The sequence below is a fragment of the Schistocerca americana genome, chromosome 9, assembly GCF_021461395.2.
Source record: "Schistocerca americana isolate TAMUIC-IGC-003095 chromosome 9, iqSchAmer2.1, whole genome shotgun sequence".
In the NCBI taxonomy this organism is placed as follows: Eukaryota; Metazoa; Arthropoda; class Insecta; order Orthoptera; family Acrididae; genus Schistocerca; species Schistocerca americana.
Genome location: NC_060127.1, coordinates 162,543,267 through 162,555,787, shown reverse-complemented (window position 1 = coordinate 162,555,787; position 12,521 = coordinate 162,543,267).

The window sequence follows — 12,521 nt, the reverse complement described above, 5'->3', positions numbered from 1 at the left end:
TTTGGGGTAGCCTGCGCCGGTTGTCGGGCATTAAGGCCCACTCCTCAGTACCTGGCCTGACGTCAGGTAATGAGGTCCTTGTTGATCCTGTGGCTGTCTCCAACGCCTTTGGCCGCTTTTTCGTGGAGGTTTCAAGCTCCGCCCATTACCATCCTGCCTTCCTTCCCAGGAAAGAGCCAGAAGAGGCTCGGCGACCTTCCTTCCACTCGCTGAATCTGGAAACTTATAATGCCCCCTTTACTATGCGGGAAATCGAACGTGCGCTTGCACTGTCCCGATCCTCTGCTCCGGGGCCAGATGCCATTCACGTTCAGATGCTGGCACACCTTTCTCCGGCGGGCAAAAGCTTCCTTCTTCGTACCTACAATCGCGTCTGGACCGAAGGTCAAGTCCCCATGCGTTGGCATGACGCCGTCGTTGTTCCTATACCCAAACCCGGGAAGGATAGACACCTTCCTTCTAGTTACCGCCCCATTTCTCTTACAAGCTGTGTCTGTAAGGTGATGGAGCGCATGGTTAATGCTCGGTTAGTCTGGATTCTTGAATCTCGACGACTACTTACTAATGTCCAATGCGGCTTTCGTCGCCGCCGCTCCGCTGTTGACCACCTTGTGACCTTGTCGACATTCATCATGAACAACTTTTTGCGAAGGCGCCAAACGGTAGCCATGTTATTCGACTTGGAGAAGGCTTATGATACCTGTTGGAGAGGAGGTATCCTCCGCACTATGCACAGGTGGGGCGTACGCGGTCGCCTGCCCATTTTTATTGTTTCCTTTTTAATGGATCGAAAGTTTAGGGTACGTGTGGGTTCCGTATTGTCCGACGTCTTCCTCCAGGAGAACGGAGTGCCTCAGGGCTCCGTCTTGAGAGTAGCCCTTTTTGCCATCGCGATCAATCCAATTATGGCTCTCTCTTTGTCGATGACTTCGCGATCTACTGCAGTGCCCAGAGAACATGCCTCCTGGAACGCTGCCTTCAGCGTTGTCTAGACAGCCTCTACTCATGGAGCGTGGCAAATGGCTTCCGGTTCTCTGAAGCGAAGACGGTTTGTATCAACTTTTGGCGCTATAAAGCGTTCCTTCCGCCATCCTTACATCTCGGTCCCGTTGTTCTCCCATTCGTGGAAACAACTAAGTTTCTAGGGCTCACGTTGGACAGGAATCTATGTTGGTCTCCACATGTCTCTTATTTGGCGGCCCGTTGTACACGTTCCCTTAATGTCCTCAGAGTTCTTAGCGGTTCATCTTGGGGAGCGGATCACACTGTCCTGCTTCGCTTGTATCGGTCCATTGTCCGATCAAAGCTGGAATATGGGAGCTTCGTCTACTCGTCCGCTCGGCCATCCCTCTTACGCCGGCTCCACTCCATCCACCATCGGGGGATATGTCTTGCGACCGGAGCCTTCTACACTAGTCCTGTGGAGAGTCTTTATGCTGAAGCTGCCAAATTACCATTGACCTACCGGCGCGACGTACTGCTGTGTCGGTATGGCTGCCGGCTGTTGTCTATGCCCGACCACCCCTCTTACCAGTCCTTCTTCGCCGATTCTCTCGACTGTCAGTACAGATTGTATGTGTCTGCCCTGCTGCCTCCCGGAGTCCGCTTCCGTCGCCTGCTTCGGAAATTGAATTTTGCCCTCCCTACCACCTTCAGAGAGGGTGAGAGCCCGACACCACCTTCGCTCCAGGCTCCGGTACATATTTATCTCGACCTCAGCTCACTCCCGAAGGAGGGTACTCCAGCTGCAGTGTATTGCTCACGGTTTGACGAACTTCGTGCTCGACTTGCCGGTCACACATTTATTTACACCAATAGCTCCAAAACTGACGATGGTGTCGGCTGTGCCTTTGTCGTCGGGGCCGCCACCTTTAAATACCGGCTCCTCGACCAATGTTCGGGCTTTACAGCCGAGCTTTTTGCTCTCCATCAGGCTGTTTAGTATGCCCGCCGCCACCGCCATTCATCGTATGTCCTTTGCTCTGACTCACTCAGTGCTCTTCAGAGCCTTGGAGCTCCCTATACAGTCCATCCCTTGATTCAACGGATACAGCAGTCCCTTCATTCTTTCGCTGATAATGGTGGTTCTGTTAGCTTTCTGTGGGTTCCCGGACATGTAGGAGTGCCTGGGAATGAGGCTGCAGATGCTGCAGCCAAGGCTGCAGTCCTCCTGCCTCGGCCAGCCTCCCATTGTGTCCCGTCATCTGATGTTCGTGGGGATGTATGTAAGAGGCTTGTGTCGTTGTGGTGGGATGCTTGGTCATCCCTCCAAGGAAACAAGCTCCGGGCAGTCAAACCGCTCCCAACTGCTTGGACAACCTCCTCCCGACCATCTCGGCGAGAGGAGGTCCTTCTGACCAGGTTGCAGATTGGGCATTGCCGGTTTAGCCACCGCTACCTGCTCTCCGGTGACCCAGCCCCGCAGTGCCCTTGTGGTCAGCCATTAACAGTGCGCCATGTTTTATTGTCGTGTCCCCGTTTTAGTCAATTTCGTGTTGTCCTGTCCCTGCCATCTACTTTACCAGACGTTTTAGCTGATGACGCTCGAGCAGCTGCTCGTATTCTGCGTTTTATAACTTTAGCTGGCTTGTCCAAAGACATCTAACCTTTTTTACTTATTTTATCTGCATCCTTGTCAGTTCCTTCTGGTGTTCCCCCCCAATCCCTTTGAGTTTTACTAGATTCCATGTGCTATAACAACAGTGACTGGGCGCTAATGACCTCAGCAGTTGAGCGCCCTTAAACCCCACCCAAAAAAAAACAAAAAAAAAATCTGTACGAGCCCTAATCTCTCTTATCTTTGTGGTCTTTCCGCGAAATGTAAGTCGGCGGCAGTAAGATTGTACTGCAGACAGCCTCAAATGCTGGTTCTCTAAATTTCCTCAGTAGCGATTCACGAAAAGAACGCCTCCTTTTCTCTAGAGACTCCCACCCGAGTTCCTGAAGCATTTCCGTAACACTCGCGTGATGATCAAACCTACCAGTATAGCAGCCTGCCCCTGAATTGCTTCTGTCCTCCCACAATCCGACCTGATAGGGATCCCAAACGCTCGAGCAGTACTCCAGAATAGGTCGTATTAGTGTTTTATAAGCGGTCTCCTTTACAGATGAACCACATCTTCCCAAAATTCTACCAATGAACCGAAGACGACTATCCGCCTTCCCCACAACTGCCATTACATGCTTGTCCTACTTCATATCGCTCTGCAATGTTAGCCCATATATTTAATCGACGTGACTGTGTCAAGCGCTACACTACTAATGGAGTATTCAAACGTTACCGGATTCTTTTTCCTGTTCATCTGCGTTACTTTACATTTATCTATATTTAGAGTTAGCTGCCATTGTTTACACCAATCACAAATCCTGTCCATGTCGTCTTGTATCCTCCTACAGTCACTCATCGACGACACCTTCCCGTACACCACAGCATCATCAGCAAACAGCCGCACATTGCTATCCACCCTATCCAAAAGATCATTTATGTAGATAGGAAACAACAGCAGACCTACCACACTTCCCTGGAGCACTCCAGATGGTACCCTCACCTCCGATGAACACTCGCCATTGAGGACAACGTACTGGGTTCTATAAGAAGTCTTCGAGCCACTCACATACTTGGGAACCAATCCCATATGCTCGTACCTTAGTTAGGAGTCTGCAGTGGGGCACCGAGTCAAACGCTTTCCGGAAGTCAAGGAATATGGCATCCGTCTGATACCCTTCATCCATGGTTCGCAAGATATCATGTGAAAAAAGGGAGAGTTGCGCTTCCCAGGAGCGATACTTTCTAAAGCCGTGGATCGTAAAGCACAAGGATGACTTTACCGTACTCCCCTAGCCACCCAACTTCGCGGATTTAAACGCAGTCGAAAACCTATGGGACCATTTTTATCGGGCAGTTGGCACCACGGATCGTCATCCGCGAAACCTAGCGCAGATGGTCACGGGTCTGGACTCGGCATGGGTACACATCCATATCGGTACCTTCCGAAACTTCATTCACTCTCTTACCTGAAGTCTCGCAGCGGTCAACGCTGTAAAAGATGGTTATTGAGGCTTTTGACGGGTGGAAACATTAACGTGACTGGACCCTGTACCACATCTAAATGATTTTGGACAATATGTGGCCTATAGCCTTGGGAGAGCTAGTCCAGACAAAACTCTACCATCTAGTGAGTAAGATGTATGAGACAGACAAAATATCCTCAGACTTAAAAAAGAATATAATAATTCCAATCCCAAAAAAGCAGGTGTTGACACATGTCTATAAGTTTAATAAGTCACGGCTGCAAAATACTAATGGCTCCGATTGTGTGTCCGGCACACTGCAGGTCGCATTGGGCATACTCTGTAACGTCAACTCTGACAGGTGTCCTAAAATTTAACAGGTCCTAACACGAATTATTTACCAACGAATGGAAAAACTGGTAGAAGCCGACCTCATGGAAGATCATTTTGGATTCCGTAGAAATATTGGAGCATGTGAGGCAATACTGACCCTACGACTTATCTTAGAAGCAAGATTAAGGAAAGACAAACCTATGTATCTAGCATTTGTAGACTTAGAGAAAGCGTTTGACAATGTTGACTGGAATACTCTCTTTCAAATTCTGAAGGTGGCAGGGGTAAAATACAGGGAGCGAAATGCTATTTACAATTTGTACAGAAAGCAGATGGCAGTTATAAGAGTGGAGGGGCATGAAAGGGAAGCAGTGGTTGGGAAGGGAGTGAGACAGGGTTGTAGCCTATCCCCGATGTATATTGAGAAAGCAGGAAAGGAAACAAAAGAAAAGTTCGGAATAGGTATTAAAATCCATGGAAAAGAAATAAAAACTTTGAGGTTCGCCGACGACATTGTAATTCTGTCAGAGACAGCAAAGGACTTGGAAGAGCAGTTGAACGGAATGGACAATGTCTTGAGAGGAGGATATAAGATGAACATCAACAAAAGCAAAACGAAAATAATGGAATGTAGTCGATTTAATTCGGGTGATACTGAGCGAATTACATTAGGACATGAGACACTTAAAGTAGTAAAGGAGTTTTGCTATTTGGGGAGCAAAATAACTGATGATGGTCGAAGCAGAGAGGATATAAAATGTAGACTGGCAATGGCAAGGAAAGCGTTGTTAACATTGAGTATAGATTTAAGTGTCAGGAAGTCGTTTCTGAAAGTATTGCTGTGGAGTGTAGCCCTGTATGGAAGTGAAACATGGACAATAAATAGTTTGGACAAGAAGAGAATACAAGCTTTTGAAACGTGGTGCTACAGAAGAATGCTGAAGATTAGATGGGTAGATCACATAACTAATGAGGAGGTATTGAATAGGATTGGGGAGACGAGGAGTTTATGGCACAACTTGACTAGAAGAAGGGATTGGTTGGTAGGACATGTTCTGAGGCATCAAGGGATCACCAATTTAGTATTGGAGGGCAGCATGGAGGGTAAAAATCGTAGAGGGAGACCAAGAGATGAATACACTAAGCAGATTCAGAAGGGTGTAGGCTGCAGTACGTACTGGGAGATGAAGAAGCTTGCACTGGATAGAGTAGCATGGAGAGCTGCATCAAACCAGTCTCAAGACTGAAGACAACAACAACAACAACAATGGCGTATAGCAAAGATGTGACAGGCTCATAGTGCCCAGTAACACACTGAGACGTCATGTCTAACATTAATCTACATCTGCATCTCCATGGTTGCTCTGGGATTCACATTTAAGTGCTTCGCAGAGGGTTCAAAAAATGGTTCAAATGGGTCTGAGCACTATGGAACTCAACTGCTGTGGTCATCAGGCCCCTAGAACTTAGAACTACTTAAACCTAACTAACCTAAGGACATCACACACATCCATGCCCGAGGCAGGATTCGAACCTGCTACCGTAGCAGTCGCACAGTTCCGGACTGCGCGCTTAGAACCTTGAGACTACCGCGGCCGGCGCAGAGGGTTCATCAAACCATTTTCATACTACTTCTCTACTATTCCACTCTCGAATGGCGCATGGGAAAAAGGAACACCTAAATCTTTCCGCTCGAGTTCTGATTTCTCTTATTTTATTATGATCATTTTTCTCCCTACGTAGGTGGGTGTCAACAAAATATTTGCGCATTCGGAAGAGGAAGTTGGTGATTGAAATTTCGTAAATACATCTCGCCGCGAAGAAAACAGCCTTTGTTTCAGAAACTGCCACCCCAACTCGCGTATCATATCAGTGACACTCTCACCCCTATTGCGCGATAACACGAAACAGGCTACCCTTCTTTGCACTTTTTCGATGTCCTCCGTCAATCCTACCTGGTAAGCATCCCATACCGCGCATCAATATTCCAGCAGAGGACCAACAAGTGTAATGTAGGCTGTCTCTTTAGTGGGTTTGTCGCATGTTCTAAGTGGTCTGCCAACAAAGCGCAGTCTTTGATTCGCGTTCCCCACAGTATTATCTATGTGGTCTTTCCAATTTAAGTTGCTCGTAATTGTAATTCTTAGATGTTTGGTCGAATTGTCAGACCTTAGATTTGTATGATTTATCGTATATCCAAAATTTATCGGATTTCCTTTAGTAACCATGTGGACGACCTCACAGTTTTCTTTGTTTAGTGCCAATTGCCACTTTTCGCACCTTACAGAAATTCTCTCTAGATCATTTTGTAATTGGAATTGATCGTCATATGATTTTACTAGACGGTAAATTACAGTGTCATCTGCAAACAATCTAAGGGGGCTGCTCTGATGATCACCTAGATCATTTATGTAAATCAGGAACAGCAGAGGGCCTATGACACTATCTTGCGGAACGCCAGATATCACTTCTGTTCTACTCGATGAATTATCGTCTATCACTACGAACTGTGACCTCTCTGAGAGGTCAGAGCTACCACCGTTAACTTTTACAAAGCTCCATATGGTACCAATGCTGTTTTCTCTTTTTGTTCGTCAGAATAAAATGAGCAATCATCATCTTCATACCACATACCACGATCACTCAAGTTTTTACTTCTCGTCGACCACAGCCTCCTTGGAGGTGGCACGCAAACTCTCATTTGGGAAGGATATGGAAGAAAATTAGCTGTGTCCATTTGAAACGATCCTACCTCACAGTAGGCTTAAGGGATTCAGGAAAGCCGCAGAAAAACCTGACCAGATGGGCATTTGAACTGTCTCTCCTGAATAAGTCTTAAATCGCCTCGCTACGAAAACAAGCGAGCCACTCATTCGGATGTTGCTCACTACACATACCATAAGAACCGGCTTCTTGAGTAAAGCAGCTAAAATTGGCAGTTCACGCCCCACAGAAACGCGGTCAGTAGAGACAGCTGAGACGGAACCGTAAAGAGCAACAAAATCGGCCGCAAAGCACTCTGGAATTACCCCAGCTGTGTCAGTTAAGATACTGGCAATCTGAATTTGGACAGCTGGTGGCGGATTTGAACACCACTTCTCACTGTGTCTTGATCACTGTACCACATCATTCGTTAGTTGGCCAAGTCTACTGTTTCCTGTGGAACCAATATCACAGAGATCACTGGTTCGTTTCACAGAGAAGGATCGCGGAAAACGATCACTTTACTGCCATAGAAATTCCTCGTCCCTAAAGTGTCGCAAACGCTAAATCTCACGTTATTCACTGGAATCACTCAACAGAGGAAAGTCCACTGGACCTGACGGGATACCAATTCGATTCTACACAGAGTACGCGAAAGAACTTGCCCCCCTTCTAACAGCCGTGTACCGCAAGTCTCTAGAGGAACGGAAGGTTCCAAATGATTGGAAAAGAGCACAGAAAGTCCCAGTCTTCAAGAAGGGTCGTCGAGCAGATGCGCAAAACTATAGACCTATATCTCTGACGTCGATCTGTTGTAGAATTTTAAAACATGTTTTTGCTCGCGTTATAATGTCGTTCCTGGAAACCCAGAATCTACTCTGTAGGAATCAACATGGATTCCGGAAACAACGATCGTGTGAGACCCAACTCGCTTTATTTGTTCATGAGACCCAGAAAATATTAGATACAGGCTCCCAGGTAGATGCTATTTTCCATGACTTCCCGAAGGCGTTCGATACAGTTCCGCACTGTCGCCTGATAAACATAGTAAGAGCCTACGGAATATCAGACCAGCTGTGTGGCTGGATTGAAGAGTTTTTAGCAAACAGAACACAGCATGTTGTTATCAATGGAGAGACGTCTACAAACGTTGAAGTAACCTCTGGCGTGCCACAGGGGAGTGTTATGGGACCATTGCTTTTCACAATATATATAAATGACCTAGTAGATAGTGTCGGAAGTTCCATGCGGCTTTTTGCGGATGATGCTGTAGTATACAGAGAAGTTGCAGCATTAGAAAATTGTAGCGAAATGCAGGAAGATCTGCAGCGGATAGGCACTTGGTGCACGAAGTAGCAACTGACCCTTACCATACACAAATGCAATGTATTGCGAATACATAGAAAGACGGATCCTTTATTGTATGGTCATATGATAGCGGAACAAACACTGGTAGCAGTTACTTTTGTAAAATATCTGGGAGTATGCGTGCGGAAGGATTTGAAGTGGAATGATCATATAAAATTAATTGTTGGTAAGGCGGGTACCAGGTTGAGATTCATTAGGAGAGTCCTTAGAAAATGTAGTCCATCAACAAAGGAGGTGGCTTACAAAACACTCGTTCGACCTATACTTCAGTATTGCTCATCAGTGTGGGATCCGTACCAGATCGCGTTGACGGAGGAGATACAGAAGATCCAAAGAAGAGCGGCGCGTTTAGTCACAGGGTTACTTGGTAAGCGTGATAGCGTTACGGAGATGTTTAGTAAACTCAAGTGGCAGACTGTTCAAGATAGGTGCTCTGCATCGCGGTGTAGCTTGCTGTCCAGGTTCCGAGACGGTGCGTTTCTGGATGAGGTATCGAATATATTGCTTCCCCCTACTTATACCTCCCGAGGAGATCACGAACGTAAAATTAGAGATTCGAGCGCGCACGGAGGCTTCCCGGCAGTCGTTCTTCCCGCGAGCCGTACGCGACTGGAACAGGAATGGGAGGTAATGTGGCACGTAAAGTGCCCTCCGCCACACACCGTTTGGTGGCTTGCGGAGTATAAATGTAAATGTAGATGTAGAAGCCACTAAGACAAATTTCAAGTATTTGCAGAAAGATAGATCTCGTGGAACTGGTCGTCTTTTTGTATTTAGTACTCACTCAGTTGACATCTGCAACAGTCTAGCTCGCTCCTCGAAGAACGACATCCTGTAAAACATTAAAAGTAGCATTATTAGTAACAAAACTAGTCCGTTTACGTCTGCTGCTTTCGCAGCTCTTATAGAACAGCTCAAAATGTGTGAATTGTGATATAATATTAGAAAAGCTGTCTTCAGTGCGAAGCGTGGTTTGAACACTCCAGCTCTTGACTAGGCACACTCCTAAGGAGGTGACGTGTCCTCGCATCCGTCTGATTTTCGAACTGATTCACCCAATCAGTTATATGAGAACAACACATTTTAATGCGCACACCGAACCACAGAGAAAGTTGGCATTTTTCATGTCAATAAATCATCGTCAAAAATTATGAGAGACATAAATATTGCACGTAAAATTTAAAAAACCTTCACTCTGCTACTATAAAATGTGCCACAATTAAAATTCACGCACAGTTTTATTGTTGCAGTTTTCAATGTGAAGACTAGTTTAACGCAGACTCTCAACACTTATCTATTCTGTGTATTGCCCGCCTCACACGGAGTAAAGCCTAGTTTACACGACGACATTACTCGTTACGTGGAATGAGTTGCACGCCAAATGGTTTCATATTTGACTGCCGACACGGCGAAACCAGTATACACTTCAGTTTCGTCGTTTTGTGGGTTCCTGAGTCGTGTCTGAAATGAAAGTTCTGGCAGCTGCCCGTCGCACGAGTTGTGATGGAGTTAAAGCTTTTTGCGTGGAATCGCCGCATAAGAAAAAAATAAGAAACGTGTTTCGATTCGTGACAGGATGAAGAAAAGACTTGAGCTCGGTTGCTCAGCTTTCTTGCTGAAATAATTTGTAATGTAAGAACCAAAAAGTTCTTTTAATTACCTTAGAATGTCACCGGAACTGTTCACGTTTCTTCTAGACTTAGTTTTGAGATAAGGAATAAAGGTACTGTAATTAATCAAGCACTTCGCTAGAACTGAAATAACATGTCACATTGCGTGCATTACAATCGAGAACACTCGACGTGCTATAAGATGCGGATTTAGTTGGCGATGACACTGTTTCATTAACGACAATGATTATTAACATTAACAGTAATAATGATTAACATTAGCAGCAGTAATTATTCGAACAGGCCGCATTAAGAAGAGAATGGTTTGCAAACTACTGTCTTGAAGATAGATCTTAACAGGGCAATATTTCAAAATTAAAACATGTGGGAATGGGGAGCACTGCTGCGACGTTTTTCCGTGTCACACTTGATGCATCTCATCATTCGAGGGAACTCTTACATATTAGCTTCTTTATGCAGTTCGAAGATAATTGTTCAGATTTAGGTGACTTGTTAAACAGATGATATCAGCAATAATGCAATAACTACAATGTTGTGTAGTGGTCATATTTGATCTAAATACAGATGACAATTCTTGTTTTCAACAATTCAAAAACTTCATCACGCTTGTTGTTGCGCATAGTTCTAAAGACCAAATTACTGTCTAATGTTACCTTATTTCTGAATATGACTAATATATATATTGTGTGTGTGTGTGTGTGTGTGTGTGTGTGTGTGTGTGTAATTCTGCTCATTAATCATTTAGTAGTGTGGCTGAAGGTTGTAAGTATTCATAAAGCTATTACAGTCTAAAACAAGCTCACCAAGCGGAACTGTTTATATGAATCCAGGCAACAGTCAGTTTGTGACGTCATGGGACCACCTCCTAAGATTGCAGAGTCGCGTGGACTTACGTTATGGAGATTTATTCAATACTAAGCCCTACAATTTGTCTTATTTTTATCCTTCTCCTTTTCTGCCAAACTTGTTTTTGTGCTTCTGAGTTTCTATCACCTCACGGTATATCCTAGCACCGCAATGATTTGATCTTGGTAAAACCAAGATATTAGAGAATCGAATATGGTGGTTTCCTGGTCCCAGTGCACGTTCTCCTCTTGCCGATATATAGTTGTTGCCCAAATGACTGCCGTCCGCTGTGATCGTGCGGTTCTAGGTGCTTCAGTCCGGAATCGCGCTGCTTCTACAGTCGCAGGTTCAAATCCTTCCTCGGGCAAGGATGTGTGTGCTGTCCTTAGGTTAGTTAGGTTTAAGTAGTTCTATGTCTAGGGGACTGATGACCTCAGTCCCGTAGTGCTTAGAGCCATTTGAACCATTTTGAACCCAAATGACTATTGCTCTTGTGTTTCTTAATGTTGGTGAAACTATTGGCTATTTCTTACTTTGGAGAAATTTGCAAAATCCACTATGTAAACTCTGAGCTGCGTCTATGAAGATGCAGATGATATCTACCCAGATTTGCCTTCTGCGATGTCATGGAGGGCAAAATGAAGTGTATTTTGTTTCCTAATCTTAGTGGACAGAAACAGAGTTTGTAATGCTGAACTGAAGTCAGACAAGACAACACAGCTGAGCAATTAGAGGGGGGAGTCACAGCTGATGTCATGGAAAAGATATGGTTACTGCAGAAAACAGTGCACTGTACTACCTTTCCCAGAATAATTTAGGGCCATACGTGTTAACCAGAGCCACGAAGGATGTTTTCAGCGATAGAGACGATAGAGAGAGTAGGATGGTTTATTTTGAAGAGTTAATTGTAGACGATAGTATACACGTGGCTACGATACTTCATTTATTTTTTGATGTTGGGCTAAACCTTATGAAACTGCGAGGAACATAGCTTGTGTTTATAACCATACTTAACGTTTATATTTTTTTATCGTTAGAGCTATAACATGAACCAGCTTCTGGGAGGGGCCGAGGGGGAGGGGGGGGAGGGAGTTGGCGATTCAAGACTAAATCAAAGTGTGAACAGTCTTTTATCAGGGAATGAGAGCATACTAGAATAAATGCTTAAAGGAAGACTAAACTGATGTCTGAAACAGAACATAGACTAAGAGCTGAAATTTCAGGAGACATTTGTCATATAGGTAACAAAATTTCAAAATAACTCCCCGAATTGATAACAACACCTCGGTAGCAGATAAGATTTCATAAGAGCTTTGCAAAACAGATAGAAAGTTCTCAAAAACACATAACAAAACAATCAGCAAAGTGAGTGCTGAGATCTCATTTTACTAGTGGGCTGAGTTGTCAAGTAGCAGCTGTAATTGACAAAGAAGATAGTCATACCGAGAGGGTGAAGAATGTAGGAACAGAGCGACTTCCACAGAATCCAAGCTGAAATCGTTAGAACTGAAGGTGAGTGAGGCGAAGTCTGACCTCAGAGATGGAATTTTAAATGTCCATTTACAGTTAAATGACAAATCCAAATTGTTAAAAGTCATAACAATGTCCACATTAAAGCTATGATAAGAA